Here is a 6,125-nt window from a genome sequence, read left to right as displayed (position 1 = left end):
GCTTAGAGATTATGTGTTTACCCCATTGACTTATCGCAAGATAAATACGGTAACAGAGAAAATAAATGGCATAAATTTATATTCAATATTAAATATTTCTTTAACCCTTTCACACCTATGTAACTTTAGTAGACTCCACAATGCTTTGATATGGATGAGTCCATTATGGTCTACAGTGTTGAAAGGGTTAAACCTATACAAATCCTGTATTTTTTTCTTTTCTATATTCTATATAAGAGAATGAGATTTGTATTTTATTTTGTTATTTTTATATGAGTTTTTCATGCAACCACTCTGTATTCCCAGCACATGCTTTAAGTATTGTAGGACATGTACATGAATCATGCATTTATTTATTTTTGTTTGTTTTGTTCAGCATTATGTTGCAGAAAAATTCTGTAAATCAAAATACAAATATTTGTACATTCCTTTCCCTGTTTTTATGTTGATTATGGGTTCTGTTGCTTTAAGACCTGCTGTTTGGATTGTGGTGTTTTGGTGTGCCTGACAATCTGTTGTTAATTCAAGTCCCCTTGTCCATATGCAAGTTGCCATACTGTGACTTTTTATAAAAGTCTTCCATTTCAGCTGGTGATTTTTTTCTTAATTAGCCAATGAAATTTGGTTTGATATAACACAGAAGGAGCTAGTAGGAAATGCTGTAACAGCCCGTTTTATTGGTTAATGTAAAATCAGTGTTGATATAGGGGTGTAGAAGTCAGATGTGCATTATCACTTACACATAGTGTGAAGTGTTCTTATACAACTAATCAGTGTTAAGTATATAGAAAAAGAAACCAGACAGATTACGCCTGTCACCGTCTTCAACTAAAACCTGGCAGTTTATATACATTCCTCATAGTCTGCATTTGGATTTAATTATGATGAAGCACAATGATATGCATTATTTCTACTCATCAATTAAAAGTTAATTAACTTTGAGATTATTTAAGCAAGTGGCGTTGCTATAAAGAGTATGATTTTTTGCCGACTGGTTGATGGGTTCACAATAAACAGAAGCTTTCCTTGTCTAATCCATTCATGTATAGACATTCAAATGTGACAGGCCGGGGATTAAGTGCGTGTAGTAACCGGGGTAAGGTTTCCGTAGTCTGTTAGTACGTCTACACAGGCATTTTACCAATGGGCATATCATCACATAGATCTTCTGGATTCACAAAAAGAATGACAAATATGATACAAAAAAAATGAACACATTGCATGAACAATGATTTGAACATAATTTTGTTAAATCATCAAAAGAGATCACTTTTAAATTCATGGATATATTTAAAAAAAAAATGAACACCATTAATATACAATTTATTTGAACATAAATTTGCTAAATTTCTGTTTCAGCAAACTCATGTTACAATTAGTTGCCAATTCAAATTGTTTTGAAAATTACGAGCAATTAGTGTATATATTTTGAACAGCTATACTTTCTTTACCTTAATTATATATTTAAATGTAAAATCATTTGAACAGATAAAGACATCCTTCATCATCAGATATTTTGCATCAAGATGTCACAAAGAACTTGTCGTTCACAGGTACCAGGCACTCTGGTATTTTGACGACAGTGGAATAATCCATAAACCATTGCAATCACATGTCTGGCCCCTGTGTTACTACCCCTTGTATTGACAGTAGACTTTCCCATTCTCAGATGTTGGTCGTGCCATTTGTGTGTGTAGGGGTGTTGGGGTGTCCTGATATGGACCAGAATCTAGTCGCTTGCTTATCAGTTGTATTTGTAGGCTGCTGACAATGTATTTGAGGTGGTTTTTTTAGACAGCTGTAGCACAATAGAACAACAGAACTTCTCACATAAACTGATACCAAGGCCAAATAGAGACCAAGGCCAAATAGATAAAAAAAGATTTCCCGACAGGAAATGGACATGTTTTTCTTGGTTATCGTTAATAATGGCATCTTTAACAGATAAAGACCTTCCTTTTGGTGAGCATTGTTACTTTTTTTTGGTGCAATTAATAAGTGATGATAAATGCTACAATATTTGATTTTTAATGAACTTAATTGAAAATTCAGTCAAATTTAAATGAATTACATCCAAACTTTGACTTACTGAAAGTAGGTTGTGATGCCGCTGCCTTTTTATGAAAGTTCTTAGGAGATATTGTTCTACAGCTTAAACAACCCATTTTGTCAGTTTTTATTTGGCCATATGCTTTTGTTTTATTTTTTATTGTTGGATAATGTGAATCATTTTTAAGATATTTATATCTATGCTGTGTATTAATTTTTCCTTTTTTCAGTCTCATTTATTTGTATTTGATAGTTTTTTTCTACTTTCAATCTTGTAAGAGAAATTAAATTTTGCCTATGTGTTCCACCTCTGAAGAATCTATTCAATGTTTTTCATTTTTCTTGTGTGTGTGAAGTTTTGACACAGAAAAAAGTATTTTTATTGCATCTGAATATATATTCTGTTTCGAGATTTCTTCAGATATTTTTATCAAATTGATGTGTTCTCATCTTTGGAAGAAACAGCTGATAGAAATAGTACAGTGTATTTTGACTTGCCAAGTATTTTCACAAAGTTGCTTTGCTAATTTTGTATTAAAGGATTTAAAACTGACTTTGTTTTCAGGATATCCAACAGCTGTGGAATCTTGGATCAAAACTGAAATGACAATTTTTTTTCATTTTTTTTTCAGAAACTTATTAAAAAAATAAAAATGTATTTTCTTAGCCCCAGTGGTTTTTTTCTGTGAAAATTAATTGTCCAGAGTAATTTATTCTTACTTTTATCATTTTCATATACTGTACTGTACATACATTGTATTTCTTTGAATGCGACTGCTTTGGTTTGTAAAAATATGTTTTGGATGGAGAGAAAGTTTATTATCCAAAACAGATCACGGTTTTATAATATTTGCATTGAAGACTCTATTATATTCAGTGACAGAAAAATCTCATTGCTGGGATCTGATATCCAGGTTTAAGATGGGCCTGTTGATTTTTACCCCTTGGGTTAAAAAAAATTTCAGACTAAATTGCTCAGGAGTTAAACATTCCTTTTAAGACATTTTCAGAAGGAAAAAAAGCTATATTTATTAAAAATACAGTGAGTATGTATTATTTCTACCAGAAATACTAATTGCGCCGAAAAAATTACGAGAAACCAGCAGTTTGTTACTGTGTAACCCCTTTGTTTTCCCCTATCTATGCAACTTTGTTACTTTTGATGAATCGTATTCTTTCTTGTGCCTTTTTGTCTTACAACAGTTATAATATATATTGATATATGTGTTCGTGTTGATGTGATATTAGAATCTTTCATTTTTGTAAAATTGGCGATCTGTGAAATTTTTCTTTAAAATTCACTTAAAGTGAAAAATTTACACATGAAAGGTGAAGTTAAAAAGAATTTGGTGAGACTGACGTTTAGCCAGTCATAATATGTTATAATTTGTTTTATGTTTTCTTATTTGAAAGAGCCCAGTAGCACATAATAAAATAAAACATGGGCCTTCTTGCACAAAAATCCTTCAGTATTTCAGATTTCTTCCGCATTTTATAATATGCCCTTTTTGACAGACAATTTGTGATCTGATGTGATCCATTTAATCTTGCCTAGAATATCTTACATTTATGATGATAATTTGCATGTAGTTTTCTGAATTAGTTTTCACAATAGACCGAATGAGAACAAGTCTTTTCAGAACCCTAACTTTAAGGACAAGGACATGCTTTGCAGTCAAGGTCCTTTTTGTTTTGGGAGAATTTGTGATTAAAAGGGAGAGATGTTTATAATATTTAATGCAAAGTTCATAAACTAGAAGTTGTTAAAGAATTTAAAATGAAATGCAATGATATCAAACCAAGGCAGGTCATATGAACTACCAGCAGGAAATATGAAATCCAGTGAGGTAATATGAAATCTAATCTGGTAAGGTAATATGAAATCTAGTAAGGTAATATGAAATCTAGAAATCTGGTAAGGTAATATGAAATCTAGTAAGGTAATATGAAATCCAGGCTGGTAATATGAAATCTAGTAAGGTAATATGAAATCCAGGCAGGTAATATAAATTATCCAGGCAGGTAATATGACAAATGTAATTAAAGCAATTTCAATGTAAATGGAAAGTTTCATTGTGCTGGGATTTAAATTAAAACATGTTTTAAGATACTGAAGAAGTTTTTGTGAGCCTGGGTCATATATCTTTAACATCTAAGTCAATCAAGTCAGATAACCATTGGAGAAACAAAATTACTTTTTTGGCAATGTATTTATTATTATACAACCCACTTGTATTCACTTTCAGACAGCTGATCTATCTCTCATCATTGTTTTCAATAATTATTGAATTATTTACAATGTTTAGTCAAGTCTAACAGTGTCGTAATAAAATTTTGAATGGAAAACAACAGTTTTACATGTTTTCTTTTTCCTCATTTTCTTTACTAAGAAAATAGCTGGCACCCATTATAAAAGTTGGATTTTTTCCATTGTCCATTATCTGTCATACACTCCAAATATCTTGATGTTACAACTACAGTGCCTTGAGGTCAGGGTCACAGGTCATAGCTCACTTTGCAATCGATTGACCAAATCTTTTTTGGAAGACATGTGAGAGAAATGGTAGGGTTCAGAGGTTACAGATAGATCATTGTAACATGTGAGAGAAATGGTAGGGGTCAGAGGTTAAAGATAGATCATTGTAACGTGTGAGAGAAATGGTAGGGTTCAGAGGTTAAAGATACATCATTGTAGCATGTGAGAGAAATGGTAGGGTTCAGAGGTTACAGATAGATCATCGTAACATGTGAGAGAAATGGTAGGGGTCAGAGGTTAAAGATAGACAATTGTAACATGTGAGAGAAATGGAAGGGTTCAGAGGATAAAGATAGATCATTGTAACATGTGAGAGAAATTGTAGGGTTCAGGGGTTAAAGATAGATCATTGTAACATGTGAGAGACATGGTAGGGTTCAGAGGTTAAAGATACATCATTGTAGCATGTGAGAGAAATGGTAGGGTTCAGAGGTTAAAGATAGATAATTGTAACATGTGAGAGACATGGTAGGGTTCAGAGGTTAAAGATACATCATTGTAGCATGTGAGAGAAATGGTAGGGTTCAGAGGTTACAGATAGATCATCGTAACATGTGAGAGAAATGGTAGGGGTCAGAGGGTAAAGATAGATCATTCTAACATGTGAGAGAAATGGTAGGGGTCAGAGGTTAAAGATAGATTACTGTAACATGTGAGAGAAATGGTAGGGGTCAGAGGTTAAAGATAGATTACTGTAACATGTGAGAGAAATGGTAGGGGTCAGAGGTTAAAGATAGATTACTGTAACATGTGAGAGAAATGGTAGGGGTCAGAGGGTAAAGATAGATCATTCTAACATGTGAGAGAAATGGTAGGGGTCAGAGGGTAAAGATAGATCATTCTAACATGTGAGAGAAATGGTAGGGGTCAGAGGGTAAAGATAGATCATTCTAACATGTGAGAGAAATGGTAGGGGTCAGAGGTTAAAGATAGATCATTGTAACGTGTGAGAGAAATGGTAGGGTTCAGAGGTTAAAGATACATCATTGTAACATGTAAGAGAAATGGTAGGGGTTCAGAGCTTAAAGATAGATTATTGTAACATGAACTTCTCTTAATAGTATTTTAGCAAAATATTACCAAAGTGGCTACTTGAAGTTTGTTTGTTTACCAAGATAAGATGAGTCTATTGTAGGTACTGAGAGTATTAGCTCTGGTTAGAAACTTCTGAAGGTGAAGGTCCATTGTCAAGGTCATAAAGTCAACTATTCTAGATAGTAACAAGAGCTTTGTTTGGTTTTGCACCACATTGTTTTGAAAGACTAAAGATTCCGTCAACAGATGCAGGTAAAACTATTTTTCATTGTGCCAGAATATATTTTTTGGGGTCAAAGTTAAAGATCATCATTTGTTGTATGAAAAATTCTCAAAACAAAAAAACGCAAGACAAATAAAAAAACACATCTGGATATAGGAGAACATGTGACAAAAATATCAGGATAAAACAAAACCTTAGCAAAAAGACATACTATGTATCAAGATAGATTATCATGATCTGGACCACTGACTAAATCCTCCACCACATAGGATGACAAGTTGT

This window comes from Mizuhopecten yessoensis, unplaced genomic scaffold, assembly GCF_002113885.1.
Source record: "Mizuhopecten yessoensis strain PY_sf001 unplaced genomic scaffold, ASM211388v2 scaffold716341, whole genome shotgun sequence".
NCBI classification, from domain to species: domain Eukaryota; kingdom Metazoa; phylum Mollusca; class Bivalvia; order Pectinida; family Pectinidae; genus Mizuhopecten; species Mizuhopecten yessoensis.
The sequence above is the reverse complement of the archived record's forward strand: the minus strand, read 5'-3'. Positions refer to the sequence as shown.